The 24,741-nt window shown below is 40.3% G+C and overlaps 1 protein-coding gene and 1 long non-coding RNA gene across 3 annotated transcripts in view; both read left to right on the top strand.

The window, feature by feature from the left end:
* TSC22D1 (TSC22 domain family member 1) overlaps positions 1-24,741 on the top strand; it is a 94,229-nt gene that overhangs the window by 50,920 nt on the left and 18,568 nt on the right. The gene's annotated exons all lie outside the window — the stretch shown is intronic.
* Positions 1,086-8,973, top strand: LOC146444706 (uncharacterized). Its single transcript, XR_014851860.1, has 2 exons — positions 1,086-4,788; positions 4,828-8,973. It is a non-coding gene; the product is annotated as an uncharacterized LOC146444706 (long non-coding RNA).

Below are 24,741 nucleotides of genomic sequence, written 5' to 3'. Positions count from 1 at the left end.
CTTCTTGAAAGGCCTCTTTTCATGCCTTTGTGCTGTTATCACAGTGACATCCCAGTTCTAGTATAATTGGATGTGTCAGGACTTGGCATTAATTTGTTCAACTTGTTATTTTGGTAATGACATTAAACCAGTGCAAATTTGACACTATCACATTCCAATTCTAAAATTGTCCTTGTCTATCAGTATGGAAGTAGTTCACCATTGACACTGGTGGTGGGAGCTTTGTTTCCATTCTCTTTCATTGTTATTTTGAAATATAATGTGGGTTTATGATAGGATTAAAAATCCCATGACTGTTAATCTCAGTAAGCATATATAATGTACTTAAAAGCTTCTGTCTGTCTTGTATCACTTCCTTCTGACTCTCTGTGGAAAAATTTAAAGATGTAGTCTCTAGAATACCTTAACAGCTTAACCTGGAGACAGAGTTGATGTGTAGTCCATTATTTACAGGGACTTCAGGCCTGTATGATTCCAGGAAAATGCCATTATATAAATATCAAATATGTATTGTTTTATAAAACTTAACCCGAGGATGGTATTATTCTGTTTGGAAGGTGTTTCTACTAATGCAGTGTATGTTAAGTAGGCATTGTAGGGCTGGAGAGGTAGGGAGTTTTCATTTTTCTTCAACCTTACTCTTTCTACTTGTAATTCTTGCTGCTAGCCAAAATTCCAAGAGTATTGCTTGGGAAATTTTTTTTCCCTTTAAAAAGGGTAGCAATATTCTTCCATTTCGGCAACCCACTTCCACTTGGTGGGTAGGACACTGTTTTTGCCACTTCTTCCTCCCTCTGTCCCAGCTGTTGTAATGTTGACTTTACAAGCAAACTGAAACTTCCTCTCGCATGTTTAATATAGAAAAGAGATTCTCTGTCCTAGATCCTTCCCAAAGTATGCTAAGAGGTCAATGTTTTTGCAAAAGCAGCTTAAATCCGTTTTCTTACCCTGTTGTGTGAGGTTTTTTGTGCTTACATCTTTTGAGCTGTAGGCTGTGAAGAGTGATGCTGCAGCTTCCCTGGTAATAGTACAGGTGGGAAATCAATAATGATGAGGGAGATCATTAAAATATGATCAATAAAGATCAAACCAAAAAATTAGGCAGTTTATGTCAGGAATGTCTGGTATAACCTAAGCATATGGCTGTGTGGGTGGCCATAGACTTTTTGAAGCTTCATGTTTAGAAAACCTGCCTAACTAATATTTTGGATGATTCTCTAGCTAGTAGAGCATTCAGTTCCAGACACTTGGTAATCAGAATTTTTGTAGTCACACCCACTGCTCCAAATTCCTGTCATTCATCTGTCTATTTTAAATGTGTCTCTTGTGGAGTAGTTCTAAAATTACCCACTGTTTTGACCTGACAAACGGGAATATGTGAGCTCCTCCTGCTGCTGTTCAGCTGGTGTGTGGCTGCGTACACCATTGAAGTGAGACGATACTTCTGCATGGAAGAATGGGGCATTTAAAATTATATTGCTGACTCTTGCTGTATGTTTGACCTTTCTGTAGCAGTGACAGACAGGGTTTCAGCTCATCACTGCAGAGTTGAGAGTGTGTTTTAATTAAGTCAGATTTTTCAGAGCCCCTCACTGAAGTTCAGCCTTTACAAACTTGCTTCCATACAAAAGCCTGCTTTGCTTGCCCTTAGTGGGCTTGCCTAGCCATGCTCCCTTCTTCAGAATATGAATTTTTGTAGAATGTTTTGTACAAGGGAGTGAACCATTTAACCGGAGACTTGAGGAGGGGGGCACCTTAAAAGTAATTCAGTAACAGTGGCTCTTTTGCCAGATTGTAAATTATGTCATTGGGATCAAATAGTTTGGAAATAGGTGAGGTTTTGATTTGACTAGAATCTCTGCTTTTCAGAGAAAATGGAAAGGGAGAGGGATCTGAAAGAACTATCGCCCCATGTACTGGTAAAGGAGAACACAGGCTTACTGAAGAAGGCAATATGTGCAAGGCAGTGCAAAAGGACAGCTTTATACTCCTAACATAAGAAATTCAGCCCTACTTCCTCTTTGTCTGTTCCTCTTCCATTTTCTGATTAATTCTTTTTCTTCTGACTAATTCTCTCTTTATGTACATGAGCAGATTTGCATTTTGCAGCTCCTGTAAGGACTAGTTAAGGAGACATGAGTTCTCTCACCTTCTAGGCATAAAGTGGTGTTTCCTGAATTCCAGATAGTGTGTACAGTTCTGGTTCTGCCTTGCTGAGCTGCCATCTAATTAAAACTTCAGCTTTCCTGTAATTTCCTGTACAACCCAAACGTCCCATATTTTTTAATCTCTTTACAGTTCAGATTTCTTTAAACACTAGTGGTGAATGAGTTCTTGTCATGCAGTGATTTGGATAATTTATCGAAAGTTTTAAAAAACCTGGTCAGTGTTAGTCAGGTGTATAATTCTGTGAATTGTCAACTGAAAGAGTTCAAAGTCATTTATTTGCTGATAGACAGTGCTATGCAAATACTGTATGGTAGATAATCCAGTTGCTTAGCAATAACATTAACAGTCATGAGTGTTTATAAAGCAAATATAATATGATATGGTCAACAAGGTATGTGGTGCTTTTTGTATTACTTAAGTGTCCTGATAACTGTTGGAAAACGTTTATTAGGATTACGCATGAGCAAGCACCTGACACTTAAAAGCAACAACTTGAGTAAGTAAATCTGATAAATTATATGCTTGTATTTCTTAATCTAAACCCCCACTACTTAAAACAAGTGGTGAACATGATGATTTTTCAAATACACCAGCTTTGAATTTTGAAATGTTATTTTCACGACTTTGATAAATACTCTTGCAATGGCTCTGGATGTTCAGCCTGGAAATACTAAGTGTGGCAGGTTATGTGATTAAAAGGATTTTCTTCTTGCACACAGCAAAGCCCTGAGGCACAGCAGCAGGTGGGGGAAGCCTTGTCAGAGAAAGGAGCCCCCTGATCTGGCTTCTGCCAGGGCTGTCACTGGAGGTTATCAGCCCTCAGGGACCTGGTGACAGACACTAGAGTAAACAGAGGTTAGCTTGCAGATTGGGAAGGGGGTAGATGCAGGTAAGAACATTTTGGAATTGTACACAACTCAAAATGGGATGCGTAGGAGAGGGACACACTTGGGGAAAGGAGGGATCAGGCTGATTTTGTGGGGGATAAATCATTGGTAAACTAGAGGGGCAAAGAGAGCTGGTTGTGTGTAAACATGTGGCTGTGTGTAAACATGTTTGTGTAGCCATGCCCTATCCTCACCAATGCAGTGTCATTGAACTCTAATTGTTTTATTTGGTATGGGGCTTCATGCTGTGTGTGCCTATGGGGGTCTCAGTGCCAGCAGCTCGAGTTGGTCACAAGCCAACGTGGCAGGGTCTGGTGAGGAGGTGTGCGTGGGGTGCGATGGCCAAGGACAATGAAGCAGGAGAGAACGTAAAAGAGACTGTGGAGTGGCCGTAAAGTCCAGGAAAAACACACGTGCATCTGCATGAGACTGCTGCAGGAATTGGCTGCTGGAGGAGCTGGGAGTCCAGGGCAAGTGCTGCAGAGACTGGGGTCTGGCTGAGACCCCCTTTAGTGTGTGCATTTGTGCTTGAAGTAACAGGAGGCAAAAGGCTCTGGGCACCAGCTGCTGGGTGGAGGGTCCAAGGCCACATCCCAGAGGGCTCTGTAATGAGTGGCTGCATGTTTGTGAGGGATCTGAGTACCAGCACCTGGAGTGGGGCCACGGGGGCTGGTGTGCCCTGTGTGGCAAGCTGGACAGACCCCAGCGGTTGGGGAAGCTGCGACTGAGCCCAAGGCCAGTTCCAGGGCCAGTTCTGTTCTCTGTGCGAGTGTGTGTGCACATAAGCACATCCTCTCTGAATGGACTTTCACCCTACCTGGTGAGGAGCAGGAGGAGGATGTTGGTGCCAGCTGTATTTACCGAGGTGCTGAGTTTGCAGTGACCTGTGTTGCCAGACGTGTGTGTGCTGTGCACGTGTTTTGTGTGTGCCTGTGTAGAACGTGCTCAGCCTCACTATCAGGCCAGACCTTGATGCAGGGAGTTGGGGCTGTGGTGCCTCTGTGGGGCTGCTGGATTCAGCAGCTTCTAATGAAGGTATGGGTCTGAGAAATTATGCTGAGGCTCTTTGAAAAAATATCTCATTAGTAAAACTCAAACTGAACATCAGACATAATTTACTTCAGGAGATATTGATTCCGGTTTTCAAATGTTGTGCTGGTGAAACATAAGAGAAATTGTAGTATAATGGGAAATAATTTCATTGTAAAGACTTAGAGATGCTGGGTCTTACACAAAGTCAGAAGTCTGAGTTTACACCATTTATAACTAATTTAGAACATACATATAATTTAGAAGATAAAATCTAGTTTAAAACACGGCTTTTAAGTGGGCATATGGTGTTGGACAGCATTGTTCACCTGCTAGACCTCTACTAAGTCCATTTTCAGATTGTTAATGCAATCTTTTTGGTAGGATATTGCCATTTATTTATTACTGTTGCACTTTGTTTTGAGGCAGCTTAGGCAATTTCAGGGTCCTAAATCTGACTTTGAAACCTTTTCCATGCATGTGTACCCTAAAGCAAAATCCATACAAGCATCATGTAATTAAGTGTCTCCAGTTTCTGGCAGAGTTGTCTGTTTTGAATCAGTGGAGTCTGCAAATCATATGAAGTCTGTAATAAGTTTCTCTAAAATGATGTAAAAAACTTCATCTGAAGAAAAGCCATAATTCATAAAACTTTCTAGATACTTAAACTGTGATTTAGTAATATTGTCTAAACTTATGTAAGGTGATAGTTTTTGAAAAATACTTTGTTGAATCCTCTCAGCTACCTGTTTGGCTGGAGGAAATAGCTACTGGTCAAAAAAAAAAAAACAAAAACAACCAAAACCAACAAACCAACCAAACAACCCTGATACAGAAAACCAGGAAAAGTGAAAAGCTACTTCAAGCAATCATGTGAATGAATGTTTGATGCTGTTGCACTCTGTGGAGCTTCAGATACTGTGCCTTGTGCAAGGTTGTTTCAAAATGTCATAGGCACTGTGTAAATGGGTTGCTAGTATATGCAGCCATATTCTTGCACCCAGTACAGATACATCTGCCCCCTTTGAAAATTTAGTTTGTTTTTAAAGTGAGGTCAGACCTCTGAAAAAGCTCACATTAGACATTTGGCATCATTCTAAGGTCTCATCTATTTTAAAGCAACTGATGTAGGGGGAAAATGAGGAATGGTTTGCTTCGTACAAAGTACATCCCGGTAAATCAGAATGGCTTGTGCTGTTTGGGGAATGGTATGTAGCCCAGTGGTTGAAGACTGATGTAACACAATAGAAATGAGAGTTAAAGGTCTCCAATATCTTCATGTGGAGTAAGTTAATGCAATATGTAAAAGCTGAGGAGGTTACTGAATCTGGAAAGAATGACTTCATTTAAAATATGTAGGTTAGAATGCCTGCCTCATGAAGATGGAAGGAAGGGTCTTCTGCTGAACTTAAAATAAAAGAATTTGGACTGAGTTTTTGAAAGCTAGAAGTGCCTTATCTTTACTATAAGTTAAAAAACCAAACAAACAGATACTAATTTCAGCAGAGGAATCTTCTGGAAAGAACATGTTACGCAAACCAAGTTTCCAAGGAGTCTGTAGACAAAACAGAGTTTAAGACCTGATATGCAAAATTATTTGTTCTAGTGCAATTAATTATTGGTGGAGGGGTGTGTGTATTATCAATAAACTAGGGTCAAGTATTATATTCATCCTTGAATAAATCTTTGTGGGAGGGTTTGGAAAGATTGACAGTCAGCCTTGTGTGACACCAGTGTATTGGAAACAAGATTTTGCAGTTCAGATGACCTGTCGTGTTCTGGCTCTGACTGTTGAGTATGGGTTAGATCTTTGAGAGTTGTGGGAAAGTCTGAGTTCTGTCTGAACTGATTAAATAATTCACAGTGAACTGATGAAATAATTGTGATCCCTGATACTGGTTTTTGGTTTTTTGCTGAGGATCATAATGGGCATGTGTTCTTTCAGTCTTTGCACATTCTCCCACTGTTGGTACACAGCACTTTTGATTTGTTTTGTTTCCTGGCTCACTTAGCAGGTGACTTCCTGAGACATCTCCTGCTCATCACTGGCAACTGAATACTGTGTCTCTGTTATAGGATTAAAACTTTGATTCAGAAGTCATTAGCTTCATCCTCTTTGACCACTAAGTACTGAAATAAATGTTTTCCATTTTATATTCTGTAAGCGTCTACAAGATACAACTTGACTTCTAATGCATGTTAGTATTTAATCATAATAAAAATGGGTAGGTCCCTTACCTGAATCTTAGATAAGGACTTTTTTTTTGTCTATGTAGTGTCTGCTTTCTGATTAGTCACTTTAAAATGCAAAACATTGGGGTACAGGAACAAATGTCTGCAGTGACTCTGGATTCCGTTTCATGATAATATTTTCCCTTCTGCTTGTTAACATGGTTGCATGTCTATTCCTGCCTTCACTGATCTTATAAAGCTATTGGTTCTTCCCTGTTCTTGTTTGCCAAAAAGTCTTAGGCTAAATTAGTTGATGAAAATGTCTCTATTTTGCTGATGCTGAGTCAGAAGTGTTTATTTAAAGATGATGAATTTAATAATCATCAAACCATGTTTAAATCATCAGGAATGCTAATTATAGATTGTCCAACCTATATTTCTGAAATCCTTAATGACTTGAAGCCCAAATCCTCCTTGCTTAAGTTAATAAATGCATTGGTTTCAGTTGGAAATGGGTGACTGTAGTTCACAAAAGATAAAAGTAGTAATTATCAAGATGAAAACATAAAATATCTTTCCCATGATATGGAGGGGAGAGAAGCTGAGTGAAGTTCTTTTTTTCCATATCTTTTAGGGTACGAAAGGAATGAAAATCTTTTGAGATTTTTTAAGCTATAGATATAATTTTGATTAGTTTGTTTTGTTGAGGATTTCCTGTGTTTTGGTATATTTTGAATGTTTATTCTTCCTTTCTGACTGGTAATTTTTCCTCTTAATTTTCATGTCTTGTGTTAGCATTTTTATTAGCTAATATTTGAGGAGCATACTGTTGATTATTGCTAATCTGTTTGAGAGTCAATCCAAGGAAGAAAGCGAGTCTTCCATTAAGCCTTTAAAATTTATTTAACACTTTATTTCTAGTAAGTATTTACAGTGGTAGTATCCCTTAATAGGTAGAGGAATGTTCCATTGCCAGCTAATTATGTGTTACAGCTATTTTAGAGAAGAATGAAAAGTTGTCTTCTGTGTGCAGACAGATGGTTACTGAGGTAAAGTTTGAGTCTAAGTTATTATCATTTAATGTTTGTCCATTGCATGTGATGAGGAAATATCCAGATTGTTATGCCTGCCCTTTTTTTAATCTGGAAATTCTGTTTTCTTAATGATTGTGAATTGTAATGACATTGCCATGGTCCTGCATGCTGATGTGAAGCAGCACTGTTTTACTGAAAATAGAAGCCTCTTATATTTTCAGAGACCAAAATACCATTGTTTCTGGTTTTGCTTTTAAAATGAATGGAGACCTGCATACTGATTGTTAGAATCTATGATAAAAAGAAAGAAGATTAAATATCTTAATGTCTGACTAATTTAAGTGAAGAATCAGTCTGTAATTATACCTTATCTACTTTGAGAAACTGATCACCAGTTCTAGGGAAAAGTTTTGTTCGATTAAAATCAGCTGAAAAATGATTCAGTGCAGCTTCCTAATAGGGAATAATTTGAATGCAGTGGACCCTTACATGTTATGCTAACTAGTGATAAATAAAATTAATGCAGAGCACACAGGTACAATTACTCTTACTTAACTTACTGTTATTGTGTCTGTATTCAGGGTGTTTATGAATATTATTTCATCAAATTTTAAATAGAAATAATGAGTCTGATGGGCTACACTGGTGTAAAACCAAGGCATTAAGTATTCTTTATTTTCCAAAGTGGAATGTAAAAAAAAAAAAAAAACAACCAAACTAAAAAACATGTTTAACTGTAGACAAGATGAATGTGTTTTAGGGTTTGGGGGAATTAATGCTGCTATGGCTTTATTTTTTTCAGTATAAGACAGTGGCTTCAGGAGAATGGTATAGAATGCATGTGAGATCAAATGATGCTAAATTAGCGAAATTGATCTTTCTGGCAAATGGTATGGGAAATTCTATGCTGTTAATGAAGGCAGATTCAATGTGGCACTATTGCTGATGAAAGGCAGACTTAATTGCCGTGGGTGACGTTACATGCTTTGCTCAACTTCTCCTTGCTGCATTAGCCTACTCCTTCAAGTTTTGTTTTACATTGATCCACATAAAGGAAAGACTGCCTTAAGATGTTTCAGGTTTCTGAAAGCTTTGGGAAAGAAATGACTGTGACTCCCTTGAAAAGAATGTGTTTTATCAGAGGTTTTCTTTAAATTCTACCCGAGATTCAGAGATCAAATATACTCACACTCTCTGATACCAAGTGTGAACCTGCTCATTTAGTGTTGGGAAGAAAATAAGATTTTTATCTTGATGATGGGAAAAACCCAAGTCCCAGGCCCTATTATCTAATTCTCTTCAGTGAGTTCCTGTTGTGTCAGATTACCCATGGTTTGTTACTTTTTTTTTTTTTTTTTTTTTTTTTTTTTTTTTTTTTTTTTTTTTTTTTCTGTGACCTGAATCTCTCAAAACTTTGTGACAGCAGGGGATTGTCACCTCATTAAACTTTTGTATGGCTTTGGAGCCAGGACAGTCAGTGTTTGAGAACAAATGAGTCTGAGCATCAGAAGAATGTTTTGTGCCTGTGTAGAGTCCCAGTTCATAACTGCCAAGTTTAGGCAACTGCTTATCTTTGGGCTATTCTTAACCTCAGCAAACATGTATTGCAAACATTTCCAGCGTGTCTAACCTTGCCGTTAGAGCTCCGTCTAGAGTACAAGTTCTAAAAAAAAAAAGGAAAATTCCATTCTAACTTTGTGACCATCAAGTTATTGGAACATTAGAAATATCAGTCTTTAACTGTTAGAAGCTATGGAAAGGTGTGTTTACTATTGGCAGTCAGTGCAGACAAAAAAGTAACTGGCTCTTAATAGACTTCAAAGACACTTAAAATTGTAGTTGCATAACACAGACATTTTGAGAATAATGTTAAATGGTATGATGTAAGGTTAAGATAAGTCTCCGGTTCACCTACAGTCTTCATGTAACCTACTTGGGTTTGTTTTCCTGTCTCTTATAGAAGTAGGTAATGTTGATTTCTACATCTCTGATGTTTCTGTTCTCCTTTTTTGCTTTATTTTGCTTTGGAGTTGTGACTGTGCAGAGCAGTACCCACTGAGTTACTAATTAAATATGTATCTTTACACTTCAACAAACTGCTAATAGTGGTTTAATTCAGGCAGCATTTATCTAAACACTTGGACTGAAACACTGGTTCAGCATGATAAATTAGAAGGCAGTCCTGAGATACACCAGTGATGAGCTTTGTGGAAGTGGTCATTTGAGTATTACAGAACAGCACCAAAGCATATAAAACTTGTTAAGATTCATAGGCATATTAATTTAAGACCAAAGCATTTTAATTTTTGCCTGCCTTTTATATTGTTTTTGGTGATACTATGTATTACAGATGTGGTATTTTTAAAATGGATTCTGCTTGGCATGAATGTTTTGGATCAGTCTCTTGGGGTTCTTTTTTAGATAGCATCTCTCTTGCCAGTTTGGATATGGCCTTCTTGTAATACTGTCTGCATCCCAGATCATGATATCATACCTAATTACAACCTAATTGTTTGTGACTGTTGTTTTTAAATATGTAATTTGATCTAATTAGCACAATCTAGTGATACAGTTACTGTGTTGAGTTCTTGAGATTTCGGGATGCTTTGGAGCTAGAACCTAGTCCTATTTATATTTGCAGGGCTAGAGAGTGGGGTTTCATCTGGGACAGTACTGTTGCCTTCTGTGTGACTGACATATTTGGCGGTCTTTTCACTGTGATTTCTCTCTTTGATTCCCCTCCTGCCTTAGTTCAAGTGAAATTTGGGCATTTTTGAAAAGGTTTCATGTACTGAATTTCTTGCTGTCTTCAGCTGCTGCTGTGACTACTCTTGCCAGTGGAAATCTGAGGGAATGGGACTTTCCTCCTTAAAAACATCCATGAGGGAGGAGAGTTACGCTTTTTCAGGCTAGTGTGGTCTTACCTAAATTGTCACAAGAATAATGAGTATGGCATACTAAAGGCTACTGCTTGCATGGAGCTTAGATTCTGGTTTGGTCTCCAACCAGGAGTGCAGAAACCAAACAGCTGAAGTAATTTTTCAAACATAGCTTAATATAAGGTATGTTCTGATGAGTTGCCTGCTGTACTTTCACAATTGCACTTTTGATGAGCTATACAGTTTTTCCTGGTTCTCTTATCCTAGAGCTGTAATATTTTAGGAACTGATCGCTGGTTCTTTGGATGCTTTGTTCTTTTCCTTTCTGCTGTTCCAGGAGATAACTGGTGCTGTTTTAGTTGAGGGTGGGGGATCACAAATGCGTGGCTTTTGCTGGTCTGAATTGCAAGATCCAAAAGAAGTTTGCACCATTTTTGTTCATTGCTCTTCAGTATTCCTAAAACTGAGTCTTTTCGATGGCACTTTGCAACTTGTGGTGGTCTGTGAGGGTAGTAGTGCTCGTGAGCTTTGAGCTCTCTCTATTCTTCTACTATTGCTTCAGAAGGCAGCCTCACGTAATTTTGAAGCTCACCTTCATTTGAGAAGGAGGTTGGACTAGATGGAAACCAAAGGACCCTTCCAGTCTTAACTTTTTTCTGTTATTTTGTGGTTGGCAACACCTGTATTATACTTAACTAAGTGGTTTTGAAGTCTTACATTTTACCTACTTTTTTTTATTCCCTTTTTCTTTTTATTGGACCTGCCGTGTTATTATTTGTTGCCATATCTGGAAGGCAGAAACTTTAAATTCTCTAATGTGTAAAACTTACAGCAAGAGACGTTTGGTCAATTAAGAATACTTGTCCATCAGTATTCTTCCCTGGCAAAGGTCTATTTTCAGAGATTTTTCTTGTGAAGAAAACTCACTGCCTGCTTCACTTTTGTGTGGATTAGACAGTAGAAACAACGGGACTATTTCAGGAAAATTAAGATGATTCAGTGAAATAATTGAATAAAACATTGCTTTGATAATTAGAAGTATCTATATGGGTTTGATCAGATAACTTGTGGAGTCTACATGCAGTATTGAAACTACCATAGTAGACAAAACTCCAGGTTGGCACAGTAACAAAAGATTCAGACTCTTGTGTCAAATCCTGTTACAACAGTTGATTCAATACTGAATTTGGAAGAGTAGGTTGCGTAAAGTACCTGTTTTTCATTGAGTTCACAATCTTGCAGGCACATCTTTTTCTGCAAAATACTATGTTTCAGTGCATCTGTAGGTAAGTCAGTGAGAGGGAAGGTGAGGTGTAGGAGTGCAAAAAAAGTCAAGGCTTAATCCATTTTTTTTGTGATTACCTTTGCTGTTTCTTCCGTCACTTGAGTTTCTGAACATATGGATCTTCATAAGTAAGTTGGAGTGATTGATTGAGGTGAATCCAGATCTTTTTTTGATGATACTGTTTTGTCTTACAAGCTTTCACACTGCTGGGCTAAGAAAACTAACAATAGTTTCCATTAATGGTTCACCTGGCAATGTGTATGTTCTGCCTTTTCAGAGGAAAGGCCAGCGTTACTAACAAAACAGTGCTGACATCACTTTTATACTAGTGATGCTTTTGGCAGTTGAAGAACAAGTCTTTGCCATGTTGGCTGATGTGCTGTTAAAACAAACAAACAGAAAAAAAACAAGGAAGGCAAAACCCCAAAAAACAGTACCTTCAAGTGTTTGTGTGTACATAAAAAGGAAAAACACTGAGCAGCATGTTCACCAGCACTGAAAATGGTTGTACAGTGGAATACACTCTATTTAAGCTTCACATTTTTTGTAAATACTAAAAAACTCATAAAACCTGATTTTTAAAAGTATATTGTAGCAGTAAAAAGCCTTGAAAATTAATACTCTAAAATCTCTGTGCTCTGACATAAAACCTCACTTGTGTGCCCTGTGTACATACACACACTTGTGTGTATTTTCTTAAGACAAGTTCAGCAAGGGCTTGTTTCTTGTGGTATCCCTGGGAACAGTGGCAGGATTTGAGTGCACAGCATCTCACTGATTTAGTATTTGCTCACAGGTAACCACCAGCTAGCAAAGTTGGACTGGGTTGGAGGTGACAGTGCAATGACCCTTTGGCAGTTTCAGCTAAAGCAACTCTTCGGGTTTTTTTTATTTACTGTCATATGCTGTGAAGCTGGCCCAGACGATAAGTCTTTTCTCTATAAAGTTGCAGTGCTGTGGGCATGCATTTGTTGTGGACTGGCTAATGACCTAGCAATAGGAGGGAGTAAATTTAGGAGAGTTTTCAGGAAAACACCAGAGGGAATCTGATAATCCAGTTGATGTATAAGGATTGCTTCAGTCTGAGAAGTGACAATGGCTTTACAGTGGGGGAAAAGAGAAGGTGTTTTAAATATATTGATAATTCAGTGTTTGGAAAGGGAAAAAAGTCTCATAACATTGTGCCTCTATCAACTGAATTGATTTTTTTTTTCCCCCTTCCTCATTAAGTGTGGATTTTCTGGTGTGACACCCCTATCTTGTTACCCTTGCTTGTGGCTTTTCTTGCTGATGAGAGGAATGAGGGGAGGGAGCGAGTTGCTTTAGCTTGACTCGAGTTGGCAAGCGTGGTGTACTGCAGTCTGTCTGCTGTGGCATTCTGCAGGTTACTCTCCCAACAAAAACATGGTGTGCTCAGTCTGGTTCAGATCTGTCTCCTTCTGCCTCCATTCACAAGCAGGCTCCAGCAATCAAAGCTGTGCTGGCTTCCTGTATGTGGAGCACCAGGGAGATTTATCTGGGCTTCTTCTGCATGCACACTGCCTTAAATATTTGCTTAGAGTGGAAAACCAGCAGAGGCTTTGGCCTCAAGCTGATTTTTAGACCTGCAAATGTAGTGAGTGACTGATGGGTGCCCTGGGGAAGAGGCTGGTAGTGGGGTTGGTACAGCATCCTGGAGGCACCTGCTTTCTCAGGGCAGTCAGTGAAATGAGTTGCTGGTGACATATCCCAGGGTAAAGGCTCCCTTTCTCAGGATTTGGGTAGGGCTTCGTCCCTGTGAGCTTCCCCTTGGCACACTGTTTATGCAGTGAGTAAAAGAAGGCTGCTAGGTGGGGATGTATAAGCCAGTGGGAGGTGTGTGGCCCAGCTCTAGGGTAGCTGGGGACAGATGTGCCCAGCAAGTCCTGGTTTCCCATATCCAGCTGTGCTCCACCACAAAACCGCCTTCCACCACGTCACCCACAAAACCGTCTTTTGCTGTCGGTCAGGTTTTCTCGGCTCTGATGCTCTTATTTATATCGCCAGCCTCTGTGTAAACCCGAGATATTCCTGAGCCTGTGCGCTTAGCCGTTATCGTGCGGGTGAAGGCTGGATAGCTGCATCGCTGTGCCTCGGTTCTCGGGCTGTTTGCAGGGAGATAAAGCCGTTTTCTGTCGGGAGGCAGGAGGGGGAGCTCGGAGCGCTGCGTGCCGCGCTGTGTGTGTCTCGGGGTTGGTGTGTGCAGTTATTTATCCGCAGCAGGTGCGCGGTGCGGCCGAGCCGGCTCGGCGCCCTCACGGGGAGGAGCCCTGGGCAGCGGCCCTGCGGCGCCCGGGCCCGCAGCGCTCCCTGGCGGCCGCGGCGGAGCGGTGCCGCCTTCCCGGCGGCCGTGCGGGCTGTGCCGCGCCTCGGCGTCTCCAGGAGGGATGGGATGTTTCCCGCCCCGGCCCCGGCCCCGGCCCTGGCCCTGGCCCTGTGCGGGAGTGGGCGAGGGGCGGCCGCTCTCCCGGGGCGCGGCGGAGCGAGCGGCGGCAGCGCGGGTGCAGTGGCGTGTGCCGCTCGCAGCGGGCTCGGCCGGCAGGTGGCGCGGCTGAGCCACGGCCGCCTCCTGTCGCTGCGTCCGTGCGCGGCGCCGTGTCCTTAAATAACCGAGCGCAGCGGCGCGGCAGCTGCGGGCATCAGCCGCTGCGGGGATCAGCCGCTGCGGGCATCAGCCGCTGCGGGGATCAGCCGCTGCTCCTCCGCGTTTCGGCCAGTTAACGTACCCAGGGGAAACCCCTCGTGTCTGCCTGTCGGAAATGAGTGGTGGGAATCCACATCTGGCCGAGCTAACAGTAGTTGGGGTTAGCGGGCAGTGGGTCAGGACAGCGGACAGCGATGCCGCACAAGAGTGCAGATTCTGATTGCACATGGCAGCTATGAAATCCACTCAGAGAGTTAGGCAGAGCTTTCCACTGACCTTGGAGATGGGTTTCTTGGGAGGACGGGGTCGATGGCAGTAGTTAATAGCATTAAGGTTGCCTTTTGCATTTATGCATCATGGTGACTATTCCACATTTTATAGGTTGATTCTGCAGAGTCGTGGTGTGGTATTTCCTATATAAATGTCATCTCTGTTCAGCTTTTAACTTAAAAGACGTTTAGAGCTAGACTTCTGGGGTGAAATTTTCACTAGGGGCTTGCCTGACCTCTGCAAGCTAGCTGTGTGTCTGATCAGAGGAGCATCTACCTCTCCAAGCCCATGGAGCCCAAAAGGAGGGAAGCAGTGAAGGAAGGAAAGGCAGAAAAAGCTGCAAAGCTGCCAGGGCTGGGTGGTGTTCAGCTTTGCAGTGTCAGCTGTGTGCTGTATTAGAATAAAGTTTGCTCAGGTATGGTATTCTCAAGGCATCCTTAATTCTTGCACTGGTTGAATAACTCCCAAATTGTATGAAGCTTGGGAGAAAAATAGTGAATGGTCTGTACCTGTATTTGCACTTTATATCTTTCTTGTTTGAGTTCTCAGCCATAAACAAGGGCAGCTTTTCTGTCTTAGTGTGACTGTAACAGATAATTCCACATATAAGAAGCCCTCTGGGGGCAGGGCTGGTGGTGATAACATTGAGCCTTCCTGCACAGAAACTGGGGAATTTCTGGTTATGCAAGCAAGCATTATGCACTTTTAATTCCTCTTTTTGTGCACAGTGTGCTGTATGGGAAGTTTAAAAATCTATGTGACCTCTTTGCTTTTCTCCAAGCATTATGCACATGGTCAGAGGATGGCTTCTTGGTTTTGGGGATTTTGTTTGATTTGGGGTTTTTTTTTGTTTTTTGTTTGTTTCTATGTTTGTCTTTTACTATTTTTTTTAAAGCTGCATTTCTATTTTAGGTGCCTGCTTGTAGTGCTGATAAGAGTGGCAGCTTCATCTTGCTCTAAGTTGGTGCAAAAGTAAAATAGAACAGAGAGGAGCTTTTGTTGCAAAAATGAATAATTTGTATTCTATGCTTGTTGTATGGAAATTTGTGTTTTATAGGGAGTTGAATTGTGATACAATAGGGGCTTTAAAGAAAAAAGCAGGCACCTAACTCTCAAATCAGCATGATTTGCTTTAAAAAAAAAATCTGGAATATCTTTTAATCCTGATAAAAACTTTCTTTTATACATGAGCAGCAGTTTGAGACTGCAAACTATCTAATTTTCTCTTAATTCAGGTTGGCAAGAAAATAATTGGGACAAATGCTAGAACAGCAATAAGATTAAAGTGCTCCAGTTTCTTTAGGTACCTTTTCCTGTGTAATTGGGCAAAGGTTCAGATCTTAAAAAATCATATTCTTTTTTCATCTTCAGTGAGGGTTGCTAGATATTGAGCACTCTTTTTGAGTAGTTGAAACAAATGTAAAAATATCTGTAAGGTTAGTCCGTGCAGCTTAGGATAATATATAATTGTTTTAATTTTGGGTTGGTTTTTTTTTTTGCTTGTTACCTCTGGCTTTCTTTAACATGCCAGATTGACCTTTTCTGTGTGCTGTGGATCTCAGCTTTCCTTACAGTATGTTGTGCTACAAGACTCTTTCTGCATTCTCTACGGAAACATCTGCAGCTCAGATTAATTATGTATGCTTGATATCCATTGTCTTCACCCTCTACCCATCTTCTTACACTTCCCTCATGCTTGGAACCTCATTGCCAACTATGTCTTCTGGGTATAGGGGAAAGGAGGCACCTGGGAGGTTTGCTATGTGCCAGTTTGCTAAACCAAAGAGAAAAGTACCAGAAAGGATAGAGAAAAGAATACAGGAGAGGTGGGAACAGAGAAATGGATGGGCTCAGAAGCCAGCATAAAGCACAGGAGCAGAAAAGATTCTACTAAAATCCTTTCCAGTAAGGATCTCAGTTTGAGTAACCTTGCAAAGTCATAGTACCAGTAGTTGCTGTGCCTAAGTAGATTTTAACTACTAGAATTCTTTTATGATTTTGGGGGCTTTGTGTCTGTGTACTTTTTTTATGAGCTTTCCTTTTGGCTTATGCTGGCCACTGAAAAATCTGCTTGATAGGAGGGAAGGATATTCATAAAGGCTAACCTTAGTTCAGGATATTCATTCTGCGGTTCCTGTGATTAGTGGAGAAGAGGCAGTGACCTTGGGTGCTATACTCTGGATATCTAACCTTGTCTATGCTAAAGTGAGCTTTCAGAAACACCGCTTGATGTCCAATATGGGAATTATTTTCACTTAAGCTTACAAGCAGACCTTTTTTTAACCATGTACTTGCCTTGCAGGGCACCTTTGAATGGACCACACACTGTCACATGTGACAAATCCATGACTCTAATAATACTTTTGAATAAAATAATTGGATAATGCTATATCTATATCAATACTTCTCTCCTTCTAGGCACAAGTAATTCAGTCTCTTCTTGAATAACCCTGAAGTTACAGGTTTAGTGTTAATTGTACTTTGTTGTGTGTCTCTTATTATGGTGACTTTGATTATAATTGAGATTTTTTTTTCTCTTTTTTGTTGTCATTTCTGCCTGCCTGCTTATCTTCTTTGGAATGTGGTTCTTCAACTGTTCTGATAAACTTCTGACACAGGTAAATACCAGTCTGTTTGTATCTGTATTTACTGTGCATGCCCTTTTCTTGGCAGTGTGCAACTAATCTTGAATCAGACATGCCACACTGCTGTTGACTGGGAAAGGGAAATGCTACTGCCGTGATGTGCATGTTTAGAAAAGATAGTTAGCCAGGAATATTTATTGCCTTATCTGCTCTTTCTTATTCCTCCCCCTCCTTTAACAACAATAAAATATCCAGATAGAAAATAACAAAATTTCATATTTCCTTTTTGGTGGTAGCATATCCTGCCTGGTGTTTTCTGGAGGACCTTATGCTCATAATGGAGTTGATGTGTGTGTAAGGAGGGGGAAAGCAGCCTAGAAAGAAAAATATTTATAAAGTCTCACTCTTCCCACTCTGCCACTCATTCCCACTCTCCTAGTCATTTCTGCCTTCACTTGTATGTTGCTCACATGGAGTAGCAGGTGGTAATTTTGGTTTTCCTTCAGATCCAATGAAAAGGAGAGGGCAAGGATATGTGGGCAGGCTGAAGTAGGTGAACCTTTCCTGGCAGTTTAGTTGGAGCCCATTGTGAAATACAATAGTGGAATATGTGTCACTGAGTGAAAGTAAAAGAATGTTATTCAACTTGTCTTGTTAGCTGTGTTTTTGCCTTTTGTTAAAACACATAAAGTTTAGCCTTTGTCAATGGAAGGCCTGTTGCCATGAGTGCTGAGCAGGTTACTTACATCTTTGGACTTGGGTCAGGATGTATGTACTAATAGGGATCACTGAAAATGTTTAATGGGATATTGAACTGTTCACCAAAGGGGAAAATAACAAACTTTAAATGGGGTTTTTTTGCCTCTCCCCAAGTGCCTTAGAAACAAGAACTCTTGCTTCTTTTAACTGGATAAATCAATATTCAGAAGCCAGAAGTACAGAGAGTTTTTGGAATACATTTAGAACCCATCATCCTTGCCACTTCTGGTGCATTTTTCAGCAAACAATATGAAGCGTTAGCCATTGTTAACTGCAGCTGAAATGCATGTAGGTCAATAAACTGCTGTTGCATCCATCCATCTGTCTGTCCTTCCCACTTAAAAGGCTTATGCTCCAAAGAGGAGTGAAAATAGCAGCATATTGTTTGGAGCTGACATGGGCATGCTGCTCTCCTAAAAAGTCCTCATGCATGCGGTGACCAAATGAGTTATGATTGTGGAAAGATGGATGTAGGCTGGGTTTTTACTTTGAATAGTGTTTAACCAACCTGCATTGAAGGGTAGCTGTTGTGCTGGCTGCACGTGGGGCTGCTGGGGCATGGCTGAGCTGCAGTGCACCTGGCAGGACACCATGTGTGCTGGAGGCTCTTTGGTACCTGGCTGCAAAAGGCAGGACAGCACAGTTCGGGGCTGGATGTGTTGTTCTACTCTAGCCTTGTCATCTTAGGCCTCTCCAAAGGGGTGAGATGAGTGTGAAGGTCTTGGCTAATGTAACCACTTTACTTCTGGTACTTCAGGTTAAAGCGTTTCTCTAGTACTGTATTTGGAGCATGAACTAAGGAGAGAGTTGTCACAGGCTGGATGATTTTGCTCATGTATGTGGAAAATGGAGATTCAGAGTCTGAAAATGCTAATGTTTTTTCCCTTTTTCCTCCTCTTTTTTAAAAGTTGTCATCATAAGACAGTGATCCCATGGCATTGGGTTATCAGTGGAAGTGCTGGTCTGCCAAGAGAGACTGCAGGGCTTTGACAGCTGCTTGCTGCAGATTTAGTTTAATTCTTCCCTTCCTATATTTTTTTGTTTTCCCTTGGAAAAGATGGCATTTGCAGAAATGCTCTTTCTGTTTTCCAGATGTTGTATTAAATGTACCAAAAAAATAACATCTGCTGTTACCTTTCTCTTGGGTATTTTTAGCCAATAATTCCTTTATCCTCTTCATTCCCTCATGCAATTCCTGACCCTTCTCTCTTTAATGCTTTGCTCTCCTAACTGTTTGGCTTGCCCTGACTGCTTCTTCCCACTCTTCCTTCCCTGCTTCCACTTGCCTTTTTATTTCTATTCTTTGTTTCTTACTGTTACATCTTTCTTTGGTTTGCTGACATGTTTCTCTAGTTTCCAAATCTGTAGTTTGATGGTTTTCCTGTGGTTCTGTTATTTAATATTTAATTTCGTTATAAATACATTTCTCAGTCTCAATTATAGGGTATATAAAAATAATCTCTCTTCCTCTGAGATGCAGTGACTCTTCCAAATGCTTATTCTGGTTTCCCAAATAACCTTCATAGCTTTTTGCTCACCTGATTAGAGCAATTAAATTGAAGAAAATCACTGATAATTACTGGCTATGGAACTGAAGTCCCAGTTTCTGCCTTGTGGGGCATTTCAGCACATTTGCAATGTTGTCACATTCTGTGCTTCTGACTGATAAGGGAAGAAATGAAAATATAGTCAGAAGGTCTCTGAATAAAATGCTTTGTCATTAGCTAATTTCAGAATTGCTGACTGTTGTTGTATAGCAAGATAAGAAAATTGAAGGTGGTGACTTTCAGTCTTTTCTGAAATAAATACTGGCAAAGGCAATCAATTTAGAAGTATACCAGAATAGATACAGGATAAGAGTTAAATGTTCACAGTAGAAATAATGAAGTATAGGACTGGTGCTGTCTTCCAATGCCTGCTAAAGGAGCTATTGCATAATGTTAGGGTGTTGTTGACACTGACAATATTAATGTAGCTTAATCATTCCTAGTGGGATGGGATCCACTGATGGGATTCATTACTGGAAAAGACCTGTCTGGTATCAGTGCCTCAAAATGGCAAGGTATTTAGTTTGCCAGCTGTGGTGTTTGTTGATGCTGTTATCCTGTCAAACCTCTTTAAGCACTTCAGTAGGTTTCACAGCACCATGGAAGTCATTTGTACAAGAACAGGTAACACACAGAACACACTTGTCAGACTCAAGTTTCAGTTTCAGCAGCAAGTTACACCCTTCTTTCTCTGCATGCATGGCACTCACCTTGTGTTGCTCAGGAGAGGTCCTGGGGTAGTCCAGGAGCCAAATGCTTGGGCCTGGTGGAGTGGCCTCTTGAGAAGTAGTATGATCCTAGAGTGGCCTTCTCTTGGGAAGTGATGCATTAATGGAGGGCTTTATTCTGGTTTAAACTTCAGAGAATCTCTTTTTAGCTAGATCTTGCCTTGCAAAATTTCTGGCCTAATTGAAGAAGAGAGGCAGGATAGCAAAGTGTTGTTCCTTCCCTGGGAAAATACTTGGCATGGCAGAGAGAAACCCAGTCTGTCTGGTATCTGCAGCTTGCTCAGAGCAGCGAGGGTCATGTTATCACTGCTGTGCTCACAATATCAAAAAGGGGTTGGTTACTCCTGTATAATTTGGTGCTTTTGTAGAGTCTCAGAGGTGATGTTCTACTTGCCTTCTCTTTTAAACAGGCTGACTTGTTAAAAATAAGACGGTAGCCCTATGGCTCCCAAAGCTTACAGGGCCTGAATTGCTGCTTGAGTACAGGCTGCTCTCTGGAATATGAAAGAAAGGAAGAATTTAACTCTACAGCTGCCTTTCCCCAGATTTTCCTATCTTGATAATGGTTAGAGCTACATTATTCTAGATCTTTAATTTACTCCTTTAATGTGGATGTCACTAAATGCACAAGGAATGTCTGCTGTAATTTAGTTTGATAGAGTTCCAGTACTGCTGAGGAAGAATATCATAAGCAAAGCTGTAACTGGTTCCTGTTAGCTCACACCTAGTAATGAGTCTCAGTTTGTTCAGATTTATTCTGCAATTTTCCTGTGAAGGTTTTGGATGGCCCTTAACAATGGGAAGCTCTCAGTCTTTCTTCATGGTGCATTTGCCTCTTGAAACTGTGAGGCTCCATTTCATGGATTATATGACTGGCAACCACAACTTCATAGTATTCACATGTTTTCTCTTGTATGCTTAAATTAAATGCCAACACCACCAAACATGTTTTGGGGGGCAGGGTTCCTTTCCCCCTAGTCTAGCTGAATGTCTGCAAATCCTTCATTTTTAATTTTGTATTCACTTTATGTAACATGCAAAATAAATTGACAATCCCTTGCAGCAGAAAATGCTGAGCTGCTGTTACTGTGCTGTGCCAGTTCGTGTTCATCAGCTTCTTGTTAATCAGAGATTCTGCTGGTTTGTGTTTTACAGATGCTGCAGCAAAGGAAAGGAGCATTCACTTTAGACTAAGAAAACAAAGCAAAGTGAGGGTAGATAGATGTCTTACTTGTAGAAGTGGAAGAGATACTGGGCTTGTTCCCTGCAGGCTTAATCTGATTTTACTCAGTACAAAAAGCAGTAACCAGTAACTATTCTAATTGGCAGTATGTGTTCAGTATCAGTGCTAACAGAGTTCCACAGTTTGAATATGCTTTGATGACACTTGCTCTTGTGTATCATCAAATGACAGAAGTTCAGTGACTTTCAGTTAGTGGAATGTAAAGCCCTCACTTGCAGATGGCTCACTGAGGTTCTCGGAGAAGACTGACTCCTGTAGCTGCTCCTTCATGCTTTTGCTGGCTTCCAGGTGTTTCTAATGTGTGTTCTTAAATCAGGACTGCTCTTGAGATTCGAAACCATATCTCCTTAGAAGCCAGGGTGATTGATGCTTCATATTTGATAGTTTTAAAAAATGTCTCTTCCCTGGGTAATTAACTCAGAATTAACCAATCAGAATTTTACAAAATCTTCAGAACTCTGTGATGTAACTAATTTCTTTAAAGGAAAACAAACATACCAGTTGTTGGAAGAAAATTAAATTGTGTCATTAAACACTAAGTTATTTCTGCTGCAGGAACTCCTCAAGCTGCTGGTTGCTGAAAGGTTGGAGGATACTGTAGCAAAGTTCTGTCAGTACCTGTCTGCCTTTTTGGGTTCTCACCTAAACATCTGCCTCTGGCCATGCCTGGAGGTGGCTCCCAGGCTAAATGGAAGTTTCAGATCCAGTGAGATCTTCCCTATATGTGTTTCTTGATCTTTCACACAGGGAGGGTTTGCTTTTCAGCAGTATATGTAGGGGTACCAAGAGGAAAATAAAAATTGAGTGTAAACTAAGAGGCTAAACATGTGTGATTGTAGCGCTTATCTCCATGTAACTTATCTCCCTGTACCTTTGGTACTGCTTGGTGATGTCTATGAGGGATATATAAGAAAATTCTTCAGATGTTCAACTAGGGTGTTAATAGACTTTGTTTTGATTGCTAATGGTGGGCTGAAATCTATCTTCTCTAACCTCACTTCATTATATCCATTCAGAATGTGAACATAGCAAAAGTACAGCAGGGATTTTTGCTGTGAGCATTTGGGAATGAGATCCTTCCCAATTTGTTGTCCATGTTCTTGTCTCTCACTTCAGTGCTTTGGTTTTCACTGCAGTGCAGATGTCTTTTTACAGTTTGGTTGTTTTGGTTTTTTTGTGTGGTTTTTTTCTTTTTTTTTTTTTTTTGCTTTTTACCTTTTCTTGTTGTCAAAACTATTTCCTTTGATAATCCGGCATGCATTGCTTTACTGACAGGTTCTAATATTTTCTGAAGTCAGTTTTAGTTTTTGGGTGCTGCTGTCTCTGACTAGCAGCATTGCAAAACCCTGTGCCAAGCCACTCCATGAAAGACTGATTTTAAAATAGGAGGATGCAAGGTAACAGGGCACTAAAAATCCTATAGGTTAGGGTGCAAACGGTGTATGGGGCATCTCCTGTAACAGTAGGCACTGTAACTTCATATAAAGGTTTCTTTGCTGTATTTGTAGTCTTGGAGACTGTGCTGTAATCACAAAACAAACTTTGGAAATCCTGAGTCCTGGTGACTTTTGTGAATTTTGAATAACTATTTTAGTAATTTTTTAACCCTTAAATATCTTAAGGATTGCATGTTTGTAACTTTAAATTTTCCAGAAGAGCTTGACTGTCTGGTATATTTTGTGCTTTATCATGCACTCATAGGCACATCTGAATTTCAAATTTATTCTTACTTTGTTGCATCACATCAAAATTGATGATTGCTATTGTAGGGTGCTTTATGTTTGTAGTCTAAAGGGTGGCTTTGTTTTCTGCTTTGTCTTACTGTGAAGTCTGCATTATTCAAATTGTGTCTGAAGTCCTCTACAGAATGTGGGAAATGGACCTACTAAATGTTTACTCCATGAAGGTATAGCAGCTCACTCAGTGATGGGTGACATACTGAGGAATTTGGGCTGAAGTGCTACACTTCATTCAGACTGACGTTAACAGTAAATTCTGCTGGATGAATGCCAGATTCATTCACTTACAGGTTAGATTTAAACTTGGGCTTGATGTATTTTTAAATTTTTTTTTAAAAGCAAAACTGAGGAGTACCACAAATTAAGAATCTTGAAATAGGCTCCCTCCTCCCCTTTGATCATAAGAGCTATGGGTGGGGGAGAACCTAACTACCCTGATGCTATCATGCATGAAATCTTGTTTTTTGTTTCATTAAATGTTAAAATTTGCCTGTATCTGACATTCTAGTGTACCCAGAGTGATAATTCATCTGTGCGCAATCTGTCACTTTATATAAGAGCCAGGATGGTTCAGGACAAAGGAAGGAAAGCATAGCTTGATGCTGAATTCTTGAATGTGACAGGAGAAGAACGAAGATCCTTGTACTTCAGGCATTTTTCAGTTGCAGCTAGAGGCTATTTTTGAAAGCAGTAAAAAAGTTCAATCTCTTTGTTAATCCAGTTGGTTTACAATTTCTTTGTGGTTTCAGTTACCTGTAAGTTGTTGACTTACTCGTAAGTGAGTAATGCTGTTAATTACTTGAATGTACTGTAACCAAGTTGGTCAAATTTATGGGAAATGATTTTGAGAAAAATCATGCAGCTATCAGAATACCTGCCTCTGAAGCAGTTGTGTTTTAACTTGAATTTGTTTTCAGTCTGGCAACTGACAAAGCATATTCTTGGCTGTCTTTGTGAAGGTGAGAAGTGGAATTGATAAGATTTCTCTGGGGCACAACCAACCCCCCCCAAAATAAAGAGGTGGTTAATTTGAATCAGGTGCTTTTAGATCAGTGGTATAGAAACCCTTTTTGGTTTGACATAGTTAAAGAAGTAGCATCAAATGAAGCCTATGAGTGTTGTCTTACTGTAAAATCGTCACCAGAACTGGGGCTGAAGCCTGAGGAAAGGTGATTGGTGTTACCAGAGATGGAGCTACCTATGGCTTTTCTTTGTGGGCCCAGCTTGTTGCTTTGCAGAATATATATGTATCTATATATACTGCAGCCCTGCATCATACATGCATGGGTGTATATATATTTGCTTTTCACTTTCAAACTGACTCTGATGTGGCTTCTTCTAATAAGCAGAGCAAATTACAAGAATTTTAGCAGAAATTCATGAGAAGGATGCTGCAAAGATAACTATTTGCGGTATCTTTTTATATGTGCGTGGATGTGAGTTGATAGTACAGTTATTAATCTTCCATAAATTTTATTCAGTGCTTAGATTTGTGTCTCTTAAGAAATTGCTTTTCTCTGCATGTAATCTAACATTTAATGATCTTTCTGGGTCTACAGGAAGCCCAGATTTGAGTCAGAACAGCACTGGAGCTGAGCGATGTGTCAGTCAGATGTGCATAACTTACTGAACCCTGTTTTTAAATCTCATGACACAGCTGCAAGTGTGATGGAGCTCTTGTTCACAGGGCATGTTGAAGCAGGAAAGGAAAAGTAAAGACTGTGTGCAGGAAAGGTTAACGTCTATGCTTTCA

Source organism: Lichenostomus cassidix, chromosome 1 (genome assembly GCF_008360975.1).
Source record: "Lichenostomus cassidix isolate B80296 chromosome 1, HeHo_3.0, whole genome shotgun sequence".
Classification (NCBI taxonomy): domain Eukaryota; kingdom Metazoa; phylum Chordata; class Aves; order Passeriformes; family Meliphagidae; genus Lichenostomus; species Lichenostomus cassidix.
Note: the sequence above shows the minus strand (reverse complement) of the source record. Positions and strands in the feature narration are given on the sequence as shown.